At 34.8% G+C, this 18,244-nt stretch overlaps 1 pseudogene; it reads right to left on the bottom strand.

Annotated features, from left to right (window-relative positions):
• Positions 1 to 8,129: 8,129 nt before the first annotated feature.
• LOC117633890 lies at positions 8,130 to 12,412 on the bottom strand (annotated as a pseudogene).
• Between the last annotated feature and the right edge of the window lie 5,832 nt (positions 12,413 to 18,244).

The raw sequence follows: 18,244 nt of genomic DNA, 5'->3' as shown, positions 1-18,244 counted from the left end.
TACCTATGACAGTCTGGTCGGATATGACCAGTCAACCCACACCTGTGACAAGTTGGGACAAACTTAGATTTCTTGACAACCTGCTGAACATCAAGAGGAACAGTGACAGGAGTTTTTGACTTGACAAACTTAGTGGTAAAACTAGACAAACTAGAATCAAAATGATTAAATCCAAGACCACCTTTGTCCCCATGAAGTTTTCCCATATTCAACATTTTGTCAATTTTTGAGGCACCAATGGTCATAGACAAAATCTTATTTTTTGCTTCATTCAATTCCCCTAGGAGCTGTTTGTTTGAGTTCTGAAAAGCAATGTTACTTGCCTTGAGCACATTAACTTGATTTTCAAGATTACTCCTAATTGACACAAAAGTAGCAATTTCTTTTTCTAGAGACACAAATTTGTCACTCAATTCCTTTTTGGTTTCTTTTAGGATGAGAATTTCATGTTGAAGATCTTGGTTATTGACTTCAAGATTGAGACTCTCTTCTTTCAAAGACAAAGTCTCTTTGAACAAGCAATCATATTTTCTACCTAATGATTCATATGACTGGTCATCTGACTCAGAGTCAGATACATCAGACACAGGCTGCACAGAGACAACAAAGGCAACCTGTTGGTCATCATCATCAGAGGAAGATGAATCCTCATGAGACACTTCACTTTCACTCTCACTCCAGGTCACTTTCATGGCCTTGTCCTTTCCCTTGGAGTATTTTTTCTGATTGTTTGCACAGTCGGCAGCATAGTGTCCAGTGCCTCCACATGTGAAGCATTTGACAGATTTACTAAAATCTTTAGTGAAAGGTTTGACAACCTTGTTCCTCTCATTAGACCTATCAGTTGATGGTCTAAAATGTCTCTCACTACCAGAGCTGCCCTCTCTAGCAAACTTACCCTTATCCTTAAGAATTCTCCTAAATTTTTTGACAAACAAGGCCATCTCATCCTCAAAAACGGAGGATTTTTCACTACCTTTCGGAGAGACAACATGCACTCCTTGAAGTGCAATATTTTTTGATTTTTTTGTATCATTTTCTTCCATATTCAACTCCATCTCATAGGTTTTCAATTTTCCTACAAGTTTCCCAAGCTTGATTTCATTTAGGTTTTGAACCTCCATGATTGCAGTTTTCTTAGCTCTAAACCTAGAAGGTAGAACACGAAGAATTTTCTGAACAACAATAAGCTCTTCAATAGGTTGACCAAGACTCATGGCTTCATTTGTAATCATCTCAACTCTCCCATAGAACTCAGAAATAGACTCAGTTTCAGACATCCTAAGTTCTTCAAATTGTGCAAGCACCATCTGAAGTTTTAAGGTTCTAACTTGGTCATCCCCTTCATGAACCACCCTTAGTTTATCCCAAGCTTGCTTCGCATTAGGGATGTGTTGTATATGTGAAAACTGTGTACTAGACAGGGCTGTTACTAAGGCATTTCTGGCCTTCTTGTTTGAATATGCAGCATACACCTCAGCTTCAGTCCATTCTGCCCTAGGCTTGGGCACAACAACATTCTCAACAGTCTTAACTGGAGCAACCCACTCTTTTGTGAGATACTCACTTGCACACTCATCAAGAGCATCAAGGAATATCTCAAACTTTTCTCTCCATGCAGCGTAGTTATTGCCGTCAAAGAAGGGAGGGGAGTTGCAAGAACCAGCAACTCGATCCCTTTCCATAGTGAGCACACCTAAACACCAAAACAAATCCTAGGATCTCTCTATTTGTGTTAAGAGCTGACGCTCTGATACCAATTGAAATTGGCACTTAGGTGATCAGGGGTAAATTTAATGACACTACCAAAACACAATAACCTTCACACACTTTAAAACTTGACTAAGCACACTTATGACTAGTCAACAGATAGTCAGAAACAATCACAATCAAGATTGCATACAAATCATGCCACAAGGTACCTGCAACACTAGAAGATTACTAGTGACAACCTAAGCACACAGAAGGACCCGTCAATCTAGGTGTCCCTTGTGCTAGCAACAACTATGGTGAAAGTGTGTGAAATCATCTTAATCAAGTAAACAACAAACAGCAGATACAGATGACTAATCAACCATCAGGAACATAAACCCAGAAAAATTACAGATAAGCAAATCAGAATTTGTTCACCCAGAAACCCACCATTGGGAAAAACTGGGGGTCATCAACCGACCAGGCAATCCACTAAGTAGAAAAAGATTCTTACAAAGGAAACACAATCAAGCTCAAGACACACCTAGGTCTATTTAGGTAGATGAGCAATACCTCCTTCGTGCAATCTTCTTCTCCAACTTAGCAAAACTTGAAGCTGAGTTCATCATGGCAATGGCAGCTCTTTCTCAGCTCGTTCATCCCATGGCACAAGCTTTCAAGCTCCAACTCAAAAACGAAACCAGAATTTGGATTCAAAGGAGAATGACCAATTTCCTCAAGAAACCATTCTCTTGAAGAAATTAGTCTTGAATCAAACCTAGATATAAATGAGAGTGATTTATGCAGCTAGATGAGATTCAAAGACACATGCAGTTTTTCAAGAGGTAGAATTCATTTCGGAAAAACTCATGAATATCATATACGGTTCTCTTTTGAGCAAGAAGAAGAGAAAGCACCCAAGCAATCTTTCCCAATCTTGCAGCCAAAAGAGACGGCTGCCAAATTCGGAAAGCACTAGCCTATAGAGACAGAAATTCCCTTAGGTCATAATGCCTGCCTGGCAGCCGACAGGGAAAATAGAATAAGACAAAAAAGTTTGTTATCCAGCTGGAAATCCTACAGAGCAAGGATGACTAGTCATCCGAGAAACAGATGACAAGTCATCATTTTATGAAAACAGTTTTAATGCCATGATATGCAATGCATACTTACCTTTGTCAAATTGCTTGAACCTCCATAGGATAGATGTTAGTTTAAGAACACCTAGAGTAGCTATTCTTAAACTAAGCTTGAGCTTGATAAGATACAATTAAAATCCTATTACAAACTTGTCAAGGGAAGCCAAAAAAAATAACTCAAAATTCATACATTAACACACACTCTCTCTCTCTCTCTCTCTCTCTCTCTCTCTCTCTCTCTCTCTCTCTCTCTCTCTCTCGTGAGTCATAATATCAACAATTCCGCCTCTTCCCACCATGATTAGAATGGTGGGTTACCAAAGGTGCAAGGGCTGGGTTGGGGCAGGGAGAAGAGCCAATCAATCGGTGGTCTTTTTTAATATTTAATTCTTTTTCTTAATAATTTTTATTAGTTTATTATTTTCCTAAACATTTGGAGTGAATTTCCAAACTTACTTATGAAATTAATGGAAAAGTTGACGGAATTGATGAAAATGGCCAGTAGTGGAACACATGACCTAATTTAAGGACGACAACTACTATTTTTGGAGTTCAATGACGAAAATGTAACTCGGGTATAGTTTAGCCTTTTTTCTTATTTGCCAACTTTCCATTGTTTACTCAATGCCACCTTGACTCCAGTTGCTATTTCTTCTTTGGTGCTGGCGGCTCGTCTTTCTTTTGTTTTATTTTTAAATGTCGTCACCACTTCTTCTTTTCTTACTTGGTGCGGCACTCCAAGCTTTCTTTTCAATATCTGCTAGCATTTGCTGCATCACTAGCAAATCCCCTTGTCTGAAGATGGTGAAATCAGCAACCAATTGGATGCTTCTGACAGACAATTGTGCCAGTCTATAAATGGGCCACTTTGTTGGCCATTAGAGCCAGGGGCGAATTGCAGTCTTCAATTAGCCTAAAATGTATTGTGGAAGATGTATGGATGCTTTGGTGAAAGATTTATTGTACTGAGTTTTTTGTTTCAACGATATCGCTTCGTTAAAAAAAACAAAAAAACCAGGACCAACTAAAGTGGAAGGAGCATAAGCGGGCGATGAGTGCTGGGTCCTGGCAATTAGAGAGAAAGAGGAAGAGAGGAGAGGTTGGGTAGGGTGGGGTGGTTGAGATTTAGTTTTTCATTTTTATTTCATTTTCTAACTTTTATAATATATATTTTTAATTAGATAAACGGTTTTAACCCTCAAATTAACAGCCAAATTGACTGAAGGATATCGAGTTATTAGAGGACGCAATTGCCTATAAAAAAAAGTTCGAGGACAAACTTTAACATTGAGAGCTCATCTGTGGAATCATTTAAGGTTGAGGGTTCCTTTTTTTTGACCTCTGCCATGTTAAAATTTCTATTGAGAAACTTGAAGATATAGATATAAATTAGACCTTTAAGGATCCGCAACCTGACAGCAGTTCATTGGAAATTTGTGCTTCAAATTTGAAGTATCTCAAATGGGTTGGAAATTTCAAATGAGTTGAAAATTTGATGAACCATCAGGGATCTCAAGCTTCTACATTTATCATCGGTGCATTTATACTAATTTAAGAGAATATTAATCACACGAAATATTAAACAAAAACACCTGCATTGCACCTTATTATTATTGTAAGTTTTGCATCTCAGTCTCTCCTACTTTGCCCCCATCTGCACTTGTGCTCTTCTTCTACTTCCTATGTTTGCTACATTTAATTCCAAAGATAACCCAATCACTTCTTCTTTCTAAAAATCTGCAACTACCATCTTATTATTCGGTACTACCTATTTCTTTAATTTCTTCTTTTGAAGAAATTAAACAAACTCACGCCATGGTCTTCTTTCCCCATCAAATCCCCTTTTCTCCATTCTTCTTCTACACTTTTGCACATATCAAACTCACAATCAAATTGCAGAAACCAAAAAACAAAGTAAATCAAACCCACAAACAGAAAATACATCAAATCAAACTCAAGAATAAATTAAAACAAAAACTCAAGAAGGAATTAAAACGAACCCAAGAGAAAGATGAAGACAAACCCCCAAGAGCAAAAAATTAAATTAAACCTAGCCAACCAACAAAACCAGCCATTTTAATATTCCTTATTTCTCAGTTTTATGGTTATAGCATAAATACTAAGAACATAGAAAAAAAATTCTAGAATCCAAATAAACCAACGTGAAAGGCCAAGTAATTATGAATATATTCTTCTTCTTGTATAAGGAACATATATATAGTGCATCATGCCTTAAAGGCCAAGTAAGACCATTACTCTGAATTCTATGTACAGTAGGAAATTAAAAATAGAAAAAAAAAATTTACAATCAATACAAATCGCCAACTCACACCAACATCTTTTGTGTTTGCACCCTTCTTGGACCACCACAGCTAGGGTAATCATCCCACCATAACCACTAAGGGCCAAAATACCCCTCCTTTATCGAGTCAACAAACTAGGATAAATTAAGCATAAAAAAACATAAAGAAGAATTAAAACTAGGGGTTCTTAGATCTAGGTCCAAAACGATTAGCTGTTATTGGATTTAGTCCACGCGTTTTTAGTTTTAGATGTAGGTCCTTTGACTTTATTTACTTTTTTTTGTTGTGTCGATTTTACCCTTTGAGGTAAATAAGAAAAACATATTGAAAATCTAAATTTAATGCATAATTTCCTTGTAATTGAATTTTGAATTCTTTCCTTGATAATATTTACCTAATATATACCATTTAATCAATAAAAGTAAGACCCACATATTATACCTATGCGATGGATAATAGGACAATATATATATACCATGGGATAATATATCTACATCATAGGCTGAACAAACCACAAAACATCTTACCTATAAGTAAGGTGGAAAAATAAACAAGCAGAATATTAAATTACCTATAACTTAGGTGCATAAAAACATAAGTCGGACAGTATATGCTACCTATATCTCTGGTACATAAACAAGATAAGTGGTAAAGCGTATGTTACCTATAACTTAGATTCATAAACAAAAAGGCAAAATACCTATATCTCATGTATGTAAAAACACAAGTCAATTAATAACTTTTTTGTTGGTTAAAGGAATATGTTACTTATAATTTTTATATATATATATATATATGAAGAAAAATTTATCAAAAAAATGTATTACCTATATCTCAGGTATACTATACTTAAAAGAACAACTATAAAGAACAAAATGAATGAACCTGATTCAAAGTTGAGCATATATTCAACATAAAATAATAATAATAATAAAAGAAGAAGAATAAGAAGAATAAAAACATAGCAAATGGATATTAGACCATGCTTCAGCGGTTATTTGTGCCTTGGGATGAACCCCAACTCTGAATCTCCATTATTTTCTCATCTATTTTAACGAGTGTTTGTCTTCTCATGAGCACTAAACTCACTCCATTATTTCTTTCTTATGTCAATGTACAACATTTAAAAAAAAAAAAAAAAGTATTCCTAATTAGGTGCTTTACTTACCATAAATTTAGTAATTTATTATAAAACCACCATAAAAATTTGCTGCAATTAATAACTTCATCATTTCTTACGTTTTATGTGCTCAAGGGTAAATTGGATAAGGAAAGAAATATAATATTGGCTAATTATCTCATTAAGGTAAGTAATCTAAGATAATGGGCAATATTGGAACAAAAAATAATTTTAAAAATATAAAAATCAAAAGATTACATCATACAATACTTAAAAAGGAATGTAATCCTATGTGGCATAAAAGTCAAAGGACTTGTATCAAAGTCATCAAATTTGAGGATTAAACCCAACTCCTGGATGAGAATTTGGATCTATATCAACTTTTCTATTAAAACTAAACTCTAACAAGGAGAAGCTACTGAAATCGGTACTTAGGTGACGATGGGTAAACTTAAAAAATATTCAGCCAGAAATGCAACAAACTTCACACACTCTAGACCTTGGCCAATCACTCTTATGACTAGCCAACTGTCAGATATGAATTATACCAAACAACAGCATACACAGTGCATACCATGATGTACCTGCAGGCCTTTAGTAATACTAGTGACAACCTAGGCGCTCAGAAGGACCCATCAATCTAGGCATCCCCTGTGCTAGCAACAACTATGGTGAAAGTGTGTGAAGACAGCATAATCAAGCAAACACCAAACAACAGATAATGATGACTAGTCAACCACAATTCATACGATGACTAGTCGACCACCAAGAACACAAACCCAAAAAAATTACAAGGATGCAATCAGAAATTGTTCACCCAGAAACCCACCATTGGGAAAAACTGGGGGTCATCAACCGATCAGACAATCCACTAAGTAGAAAAAGATTCTTACAAAGGAACACAAGTAAGCTCAAGCAAAACCTAGATCTATTTAGGAAGATGAGCAATACCTCCTTTGTGCAATCTTCTTCTCCAACTTAGAAAAGCTTAAAGCCCAGTTCTTCATGGCAATGGCAGCTTCTTCTTCAGCTCATTCATCCCATGGCACCAGCTTGCAAGCTCAACTCAAACAGAAACCAAAATTTGGATTCAAAGGAGAATAACCAATTTCTTCAAGAAACCATACTCTTGAAGAAATCAGTAGTGAATCTGACCTAGATATAAATGAGAGAATGTTTTTATGAAGCTAGATGCAGATTCATATTTCAAATGCAGTTTTTTTTGTAAAGAAATCAATTTGGAAAAACTCATAGATCAAATATTGTTCTCTCTTGAGGAAGAAGAATGGAAAGATAAGAAAACAATCTTTCCTCCAATTCCACACAAAAGAAACGGCTTACCCAAGAGGAATCGCAAGGCCTATACAGACCAAAAAATTCCCTTAGGTCAGAGTCCCATGTGGCAGCAGAGAGAGAAAAAGGAATAGGACAAAAAAGTTGGTTATCAAGCTGGAGAGCAAGGATGACTAGTCATCCAAGAAACAGATGACTAGTCATCATTTTATGAAAACAGTATAATGCAATGTTATGCAATGCACAATTTACCTTTGCTAATTTGCATGAACCTCCATATGATAGTTGTTAGTTAAGAACACCTAGAGAAGCTATTCTCAATCTAAACTTGAGCTTGATAACTAACAATAGAAATCCTATTACAAAGTTGTCAAGGGAAGCCAAAAGAAAAAACCAAAATGCATACATTAACAGCTACAAACTCACACAACGAGCTCATAACAAGTTACTGCAACTTATTTCGACTCAAATAGAGTTAAGCTATAAAAAAAAACTAAAACTTTATAAAAAAACTCAAACTTTTGGTTCCCATCATCATTGTCTACAAATATTTAGATCACTTTCGTACTTTTTTCAAAGATATTACTTGAGCAAATTTTTGAACCAGTATGCAGAGCGTTTTGGGTGCCTTTTTAGATCATCATTGTAATCCACCTAGGTGATACCAAATCGAACAGTATATCCATCATTCCATTCAAAGTTGTCTAGTAATGACCATGCGAAATATCCTTTCACCTTAGCACCTTTTCTGCATTAAAAAAAGGGGAAGAATTCAATGTATTAATGTCAATGTAGTGTTTAAATAACCAAAATCTAAGATGAATATACCTTAGATTGCCTTAATTAATTTCTTAAGCAAGCACTTACCTCGTGGATGCGTGAAGGTAACAAAGGTGATGGTAGTAATAGTCAATTCTTTCGGTATCATTAAGGGCTTGCTCAAGTGGTAATTTGGGATCATTGAACTCATCAACACCTACAATATAATGCATTACCATATGCATTTAGTTTTAAATTTAGACCTTATAACACTTACATTATTTCATACCATTATATATGTGAAACGGTAATGATACAATTAATGACAATTTAAAACTATTAATTACCATTCTCAGTAATGTATAAATGATTGGATTATTATACTTTTCTTTTGTGTAGAGTACAAGATCATGAATTCCTTTTGGATAAACATATAACCAATCTGAAGCAGCCTGCAACCCAATTAAAAGATAATTGAGATTTTAGGAGTATTTTGTATGTGGAAAACAATATGAATCCTGGCCAAATGCTAATAGTATAAGCTAATAATTTGATCTGCACCTGTGGACCAATAGGTACCTCATTAAGCTCAGCTGTCAAAACATATACATATATAAATATTAGAATTTAACTATTCTAATAACTTAATTCATTCTGAAAGTAAAATTTTCAATTTGAACTCACTTGTAATATTAACGTGAGAATCTGTTAAGTAGCTTGCACGTGCAGAAATAATGCCACGTTCATTACTTGCATATCTAGCAGTACAGTAATTTATTCCAATAAAATCAAATGACTCTTTTAGTAATTCGGATTCTTCTTCCGTGAATTTTGGTATTCGTTCTCTAACATTTGACCGCATACTATGCGGATAGTCACCGTTTGTCAATGGGTCCATAAACCTAGAAAACATATAAATTCATAAATAAAACATATAATTGAGTAGATATATAAACTAATAATATACTTGCCATCCAAGAATAAAATCCAAGGCTCGGAATGTAGCATTTATATCCGTTATTGCCTCCGAAGCAGGCTCAAACCAAGGTGACACCAATGTTATTCCTATTGAGCCATTTTGAAATGCCAACGCAAGAAAATTCAAGAATTTTTGTTAATTTAGGGAGAGGAAATTTTAATATACAAATTATTATGTCTTATGTTGTAATTAATTGACCTGATATTTATCTTTATACAATTTTACAGCGGCTGCATGAGCAAGGAGTTGGTGGTGTGTCACCAAATATGGTTCAGTAGACGAATTTCCACCTGTGCAGTTTAGGTTTTGCCAAGTAGAGCATCGTCCCGGTGCGTGGGACCCGTATGCATAACTATTGATACTAAAGGTATATGGCTCATTCAAAATGATCCAGTATTTTACTCAATCGCCAAAGTACTCAAAACAAAGTTTTGCATATGCTTTAAAATGATCGCCATATATAGTATGCACAATTCAAGATGTAGATGTTACTGTAATATGTATTTCATTAAATGATCATTACCATGTACTGAGGATAGAATTTGTTTGCTTACACAATTTTAGGGCTTAAGAAACCACCATATTCGTCATCCAAAGCTTGAGGAAGATCCCAATGGAAGATTGTCACAAATGGTGTTAGACCTGTATATATATATGATGAGTAAAAGCAAATTAAATCTTTGATTAAATGATAAGAGTTTTAACTATTGATCATTGATCATGTAAAGTGAGATGACTACTCACCGTTATGTATGAGTTCATTGATGAAATTGTTGTAATAGATGATCCCATCCATATTCACGCCCCCACTTAGCGTTCCATCTAATAATTAAAATAAAATAAAATAAATAGGAAAATAGCTCGATCTACAAACATAAATTAAAGTAAACAAAAAAAAATTAAACTGTATATTCTTGGCCTTAATAAAATTCGACTCTAATTTAATTTGGTTCAGTTCTTTAGTTAATTATTTCAATTGAGAACAAAATGCTGGTTATTATACAGCTCAAAACATAAATGGAGCAATCTCGACCGTCTAATAATTAAAACAAGAACAAAAAAGAATTGTTATGTACAATTGAGAGTGAATCAACTTACTTGGTAACAGTCTCGACCATGAAATAGACATCCTATAAGCATCCAACCCCCATATTCTTCATTATTGCCACATCTCCCTATTGACACATAAATAATATATATAATTATAAGAAATAAGCTAAAAACTGGTTAGGATCTCATCTTTAATGTCATGTGTTTTGTTAAGAATCCAAAATTTAGTAGGTATACATTGTGTCCTTCAACTTCAAGTACGTACAAGATCCATATAATAAAATGTTATGGTTTTAGAACCTTATAGCGATGATATTGATCAACAGCGACATCTCCATTACTGCCATCCTTGATTCTTTCTGCAATTATACATAGAAAATTTTAATTATTTAGAGCATAAAGATTCTAAAATCATATAAAGTGTGTATAGACCGAGTATACATACTGCATGACCACTAGTAGTTAAGGACACAATTGATCATTTAGATGTCTAAATATTTAATGATAATAATGATAACGAGAAAAACATACCCCCAAAAAAAAAAAAAAAAAAAAACTTACGCTAAGCCACGAAGGTAGAATAGACAGACCTGGATGGCTGTGGGAGTAATTATCCCATATGCTTGGTCCTCTACCATCTTCTTTTACAGCACCGGCATACTGAAATGTGTATATATATATATTAGGGGTGGTTGCGGTTCGGTAACCGCGAATTTTTACTCAAACCGCAAACCGACCGACTATTTGCGGTTTGGTGATTTTTGAAACCGCAAACCGACCGCATTTTGCGGTTTACCGCATTGCGGTAAACCGCAAAAATGCAGTCGGTTACCGCGAAATTTGCGGTTTAAAACCGCAAATTCTCAAGCATTCACAAAAATATAAATTTACAACCTAAATAAATAAATACACAACCTCAATTTCTCAAGCATATATAAATTCACAATCGATTCCAATTCTCAAGCATTCACAACCTAAGAAAATTAAAGTTACAATTCCAAACATTCCAATTAAAGTTAAACTTCTCAAGCATTCCAATTCCAAATCCTTTAAAGTTACAAACCAAAAGCAAAATGAATTAAAGTTACAACCAAAAAGAAAAATCCAATTCAAAGTTAATTAAAGTTACAAACTAAAAGGAAAAATGCAATACACCAATGTTACAAACTCAAGTGTTGGTGGTGAGTGGATTTGAAGAACCCCTTTGTGTTGTTTGAGCACCAATGCTATCTACAAATAAAACAACATAGTTTAGTACATTTTATTATAAGAAGAAGCATAAATAACATTAGCATAAATAAACTAATTACTTACAAGTTGTCATATCTTCCATTTCCTTGTAGAATTCAACCTCATCATCCGTTGGTTCCTTGTAAAAGGAAAATTCGTCCGCTCTAAGCCAATCACTAGTACACACTAATGCCTCTACCATTTTAGGATGCAAAGGATTTGGAAGAGAGTTGAGAGAGAGTTGAGAGAGAGACGAATGGGAATCAGGAGAAGAAACAGATTCCAGGTTTTCATCTCACGGCTACAGAGAGAGAAGAGAAGGGTTTACAATTTTACTTAATTATTCATAGAGTATAGCCGTGCGGCTATACTTTGCGGTTTGCGGTAACCGCAAATTTTGAAAATCAAATACCGCAACCGCAACCGCAAATGCGGTTCGGTTCTTAATACCGCGATTGCGGTTCGGTTTACCGCGATTGCGGTTTTATTGCGGTAAAATATCGGTTGGTTTTTGCGGTTTTTCGGTTTTTCGGTTTAAAATGCCACCCCTAATATATATATATATATATATATATCATGCATGTGGAAGCTAATTGATCTGTGACATAATAAACACAAATCAAAGGTTAATTATTAATTAAGCGCCGAGAAGGAATTGACCTGGTAAGCTGCTGAGGCTGTCCCAAATATGAACCCGGGTTCGAGAGCATCAAAACTTTTCCTATTGAGCAATTCACAAATGGGTTGTAGATCTGTATCAGCAGCAGCTTAATTTGCTATTTGTTAATGCAGAGCCAAAGAGTAGCATCACACATAAGAGCAAAGAGCCTAATCGCATCATTACCATAATTAACTGGAGGGTTTTTGGTGTTCTGGTTCTTCCTGCCATATGGCATGGGTTTTTATAGAGAGAGTACGTACGTGCTATGTTTTTTTTTTTTTTTTTTTTGGGGGGTAAACGCAAGTGGGCTTTAAGATCAAGCAAATGATGGGTAATAAATTAACCGAGTAAATGGTAGGAACAGTCACAAAATTAAGTCCTAAAAAACATCAACATGACCTTTCACTACCAAATTTCCAGCATGTCAAAAATCATTAACTTATTAAGAAATTAAATTAAGATAATGAAGGGGTTAACCAAAAGCCAACTAGTCACAAAATCAATCCAAGAATCCTTCTCTACTCCGATCCCTTCTATTCTACCACGGTACCGGCAATGTGCACATCCGACACTTAAATTTCCAGTGTGGGTGAAAGAAGCTACTGCTTCTAAATCTCCTTGAATATAACACATACTAATATTAGAGAGTTTGGAGGGAGAGTGAATAAACAATCATGATTTAGCTTTAATTGTCTTTTACAAGACTGTTTATCGGCATCATGGAGAGCGGACTATGTCTACAATTTTTTATTTTTTATTTCCTCAATTTATTTTGAACGTTGTAAAGGATTGTTCGTATATGCTTACTCAGACCAAAAGTGAAAGTATATTAAGCAGTATAACTTGAGTGTCGAGTCCACCAGGAGTGGAAAGAAAGAACACAATTCTTTTAGAAAATAATTATGTTTTGCAATCAGTGTTGTTCTATAAATTAAAACTATTTTTTTAAAAAAATAAAAACCCACTTTTCTCTCTAGCTTTTGTGTATGCTTTGATTGCGCATCTCTTTCCTCTAGAGTCCCAAACTCAATCCATGTCTGTAACTGTTAGGTTTCACACTTGGTAAACCCGCTTTGATACTATGAAGGTGTTAATGTATGCATTTTGAGTTTTTTTCTTTTGGCTTCTCTTGACAATTTTGTAATAGGACAATCATTGTAGTTTCTCAAGCTCTAAGTTTAGATTAAGAATTACTTCTTTAGGTGTTCTTATCTGCCTACATTCTGATGGAAAACAATGCGTTTGACAAAGGTAAATTCTGCATTACACTATATTGCATTCACTAAATTTCTTAAGATTATGACTAGTTATCTTTCCTTCGTATGACTAGTCATCTTGCATATGACTAGTCAACCTTTGTTTCAATTAGGATTTCCAGCTCACTGTTTCCAGCTGGGGCTTAAGCATTTTTTTGTCCTTTTTTACGAATTTCTCAGCTTCCATGTGTCTATTCTGACATAGGAATTTTTGGTAAAAGCCAAAGAATTCCTCATTTGGCAGCTGTCACTTTTGGGGACAAGTTTTTGGAATGTTTCATAGCAAACTTTCGCTTCTTCTTCCTCAAGAGTAACCTTCATATTTTTCATCTTTGAGTTTTCCAAATTGTTTCTTTTTGAAAACTGCATTTGAAATATGAAAACTTCATCTTGCTAGATCAAACACTCTATCATATACATCTAAGTCAGATTCAAGATTGATTTCTTCAAGAGTATGGTTTCTTGAAGAAATTGGTCATTTTCTCCATGAATCCAAATTTCATTTCTGTCTGAGTTAAAGCTTGCAAGCTAGTGCCATGGGATGAAAGAGCTGGAGAAGGAGCTGTCATTGCCATGAAGAACTGAGCTTCAAGCTTTGCTAAGTTGGAGAAGAAGATTGCACAAAGGAGGTATAGCTCATCTTCCTAAATAGACCTAGGAATTTCTTGAGCTTGCTAGTGTTCTTTGTAAGAATCTTTTTTGCTTAGTGGATTGCCTGGTCGGTTGATGACGCCCAGTTTTTCCCAATGGTGGGTTTTTGGGTGAACAATTTCTGGTTTCCATATCTGTAAATTTTATGGGTTTGTGTTCTTGATAGTTGACTAGTCATCTGAATTTGTGCAGTTGACTAGTCATCTTTTTCTGCTCTTTGGTGTTTGCTTGATTATGTTGTCTTCACACACTTTCACCATAGTTGTTGCTAGCACAGGGGATGCCTAGATTGATGGGTCCTTCTGAGTGCCTGGGTTGTCACTAGTAATTTTCTAGGCCTGCAGGTACATCTTGGTATGCTCTGTGTATGTTATTGTTTGGTATAATTCATATCTAACAGTTGACTAGTCATAAGAGTATTTGGTCAAGGTCTAGAGTGTGTGAAGGTTGTTGCGTTCTTGATTGAATATCTTTTAAATTTACCCCTCGTCACCTAAGTACCAATTTCAGAAGGAAATTGAGGTTACACTCCAAAATTAATTGGCAATAGGGGGAGTAGCCCTACTCCTTATAAGCTCTTCCTAGATTTCTCAACTTTCCAATATGAGACATTTTCACCTTCACATTCTGGCAATAAGCATTCACATTGAGCTCAAGTTCGGATCATAGTAATTAACTTACAAACCTATATTGAAAGCTTTTCTTTAGTTCTCCAAAAAAATAGTAAAACTAAAATATAAATTACAACCAATAGAAATAGAGAGAGGGAGGAGAGAGCTCAAGAGAAGAGATGTTGAACAAAATAAGGTATATATATAGGGGGCGGATCCGTGGCACCATATTTTTGACACAATTTTTGACACAAGTTCTAGTCCTTTAGATCTATAAACTTGTAATGGTTGAGATGTACTTTGATTTCTCAAAACAATAAATTTTCTTCAATTAATATTTATAAGTTGGGATTAAAATTCTGATACCATATTAATTAAGAATTCATTCTCTCTCATATCTCATTAATTATCTTTAATTAGTTCTTTCCCTTTCCCACTAGACTCTTTTGTTCCTTCGCACCCTATGCATTTTTTGCTCTCTCTTTCTTCTACATTCATCATCCGCCTGCGATCTTCTCTTCTCTACTAATTAATTTGTGGCTCATTTGCTCATCTTCTATATGGTATGTTGGAACAAAGAAATCTTCCAATGTTTTAGCTTGAACTTTATATTCAACATCTTCATAACCAATATTTATTGAAAATTTTTTATTATGTGATAAAAATAAAATATAAAGAAGAAGAAACCAATATGATTGTAAGATACTACAGATTAATATATAACATTATTAAAAAAATGTAATAATATTGGTGGGAAATTGTGAGATGTAGAGAGAGACACAATGCAGAAGGACGAAGGGCGAGAGCCAAATAGGAAATAAAGAGAATGAAAACTAAGGCGCCTTACTTCCCTAACTCTGAAGTAATTTTGATTGAACAGAAACAAAGACCCAGTTTCTCTCCAACGCCCACAAATTGGTTAGATTAATGTGATCTACTCTGCAACTTCTTGTGTAGCTTATTAAAACAATGATTTATCAATATAAATCTTAACTCTAAGTATTAATTGCTAGTATGTGATTTAGATGGAATGGTTTGCTGAAATTGGATGGCTAGTTTGTGATTTCAGGGTTACTGAAAAAGCAAGAAGAAGAAGAAGGGAGGTGATGTTAATGAGAAGGCACGAAGAAGAGAAGAAGTGCCTTGTTTCAATAGCCATCAAAACTTAATAATTAAATGAAGAGAGAGGAAATACAAAAGTCAATTAAAATTTATTTTCTATAAATGCTTATTCAAATAATAAAATAATTAATATGTTTAATCACATCCATTGATATAGGGTCGGATCCGTGGCACCATATTTTTGACACAATTTTTGGGCATTAAATTACTTCACTTTTAGTGGATGATATTAAATATGACATAACTTTTTGACATAAAAAATAAATTAAAATGTTTTTCTCTCTCCTCTCTCTATTTTCTAGAAAAGGTAAATTTCTATCACAAAATAAATTTTTTTCTCAAAATGTATCTTATTCCTTTTGTTTATATGCAAACTTTCAATTGTTTACTCAATGCCACCTAACTCCATTTGCTATTTGTTCCTTGGTGCTGGCGGCTCCTCTTTCTTCTGTTTTTTTGTTATTTGTTTTTAATCAATGTCATCACCACTTCTTCTTCTTTTCTTTGGTTTACTAACATGGTGCGGCACTCCATACTTTCTTTTCAATATGTGCTAGTATTTGTTGCTTCATCACTAGCAAATCCACTTTGTTGGCCATTCTAGGAACATAAATAATGGCTGTGTTGGGCATAAGAGCGAGGGGCGATTTGCATCTTCAAGTTCAACAAAGCACCCTAAAATTAATGAATTGTGGAAGATGTATTGTAAACAAGTACCTTTTGTTTTTTTTTTTTGGGCTAAACACAAGGGCTTTAAAAAAGATTGTGTCAACTTTTAAAAAAATTATTTTTTTAAAAAACACAATCGGGCTTTAAAAAAAGGTTGTTGTCCATAAGGTTAAGATCCATCTAAAAACGCTTATATGACCCAGATGTACTTTTAAATTCTTATGCCAAATGATGTCAGGAGCACTTTTAGCCCTTTTATAAGCACAAAATTGTTTAACAATTGATGGTTACTAATAATCTTGATTCTGAGATGTATAGAAGTTAGTTTAACTTTATTACTGTTTTTTCTTATTTCTTATTGAGTGTAGGTTCTTGTCTTCTTTCTAATCAAGAATTTGTATTTATAAAATTGCTGGCTCTGTTCAAAGAAGGTTCCATGCCTTGCACCATAAGGCCCTGTTTGGCATGCCTCACTAAGCCTCACTGGACTGGACTGGGTTAAATAGTCCTTAAAACCTATGTTTGGTAAGGGAAGGGATTAAGTTAAATGAGATTATATAGTCCAATGGGAAAAAAAACGTTGGACTCGCTTGTTTAATATAGCGAGCCGAAAACTGGGTTCGCAAAATAGCGAGGATGCTATTTTGAACACACAGTTCGGCTGAATACCACCTCTACCATCAAACACACGAGCCCGAAACATCAAACATACCACCATCACCACGATGCCACAACCATCAGACCACCACCATCAAACACATAACCAGCCACCACATACCCAATCGAACCATCACCATCACCCAATTAGTCAATCAAACCATCATCACCAGCCACCACATACCCAGTTAAACCACCAGCACTACCCAATCGAACCACCACAACCATTAATTAGTGGAACTAGAGAGAGAGAGAGAGAGAGAGAGAGAGAGAGGGTGAGTTGATGGTTGAATCTGTAGTGGCATGAAGAGAGAGTCAGAAGGAGGGAAGGAAGAAGAAAAGATAAAGGAAAGAATATGAAGAATGAAACAAAGAAAAACAGAAATGGCCTGGGAATGGAAAGAAGAAGAGAGGATGAAGGAAGGAAAAAAAAAAAAGGGGCTTGGGAAGAAAAGACAGAGGAGAGAAGATGAAGGAAGAAATGGGGGAAAAAAGGGGCAGAGAAGAAAAGAAATAAGAAAAGACAAAGAAGAAAAGAAATCAGAAAAGATAAAGAAGAAAAAACAAAGGAGAGAAGAGTATGGATGAAGAAAAATAAAAAGAAATGTGACAGTTTCAGCCTTTCAAAAATATTAGAATTTTATTTATTTTTAGGCTAAAATTCTTAATTAAAATTAAAAAATTAAAAAATTATTATTTTTAGTCCAACACAACACCAAACATAAGTCTTCACTATTTTCACAATCCAGTTTTTTAGTCCGACGCAACACCAAACGTAGGTCAGTACTTAATCCAGCTTAATCCAATCCGAGCTAATCCAAGACAGTCCTAGGATTTAGTCCGGTCCATAACAGTCCGCCGTACCAAACGACCCCTAAGTATTCGTAAATTGTGTATTCATTGTAGGTACTTGACTTGACAGATGAACTTGTTCCGTCAATGGTCTCTCTTGTCAGGGCAATACCTAATTTTGAATATTTTGTACATAAAAAAGACTATCCCATACGTAAGGGACTGAATAAAGAGAAAGTACAAGTCAACTTCGTGTTGCG

The sequence above is a fragment of the Prunus dulcis genome, chromosome 7 (assembly GCF_902201215.1).
Source record: "Prunus dulcis chromosome 7, ALMONDv2, whole genome shotgun sequence".
NCBI classification, from domain to species: Eukaryota; Viridiplantae; Streptophyta; class Magnoliopsida; order Rosales; family Rosaceae; genus Prunus; species Prunus dulcis.
This window is presented reverse-complemented; position numbering and strand designations above follow the sequence as displayed.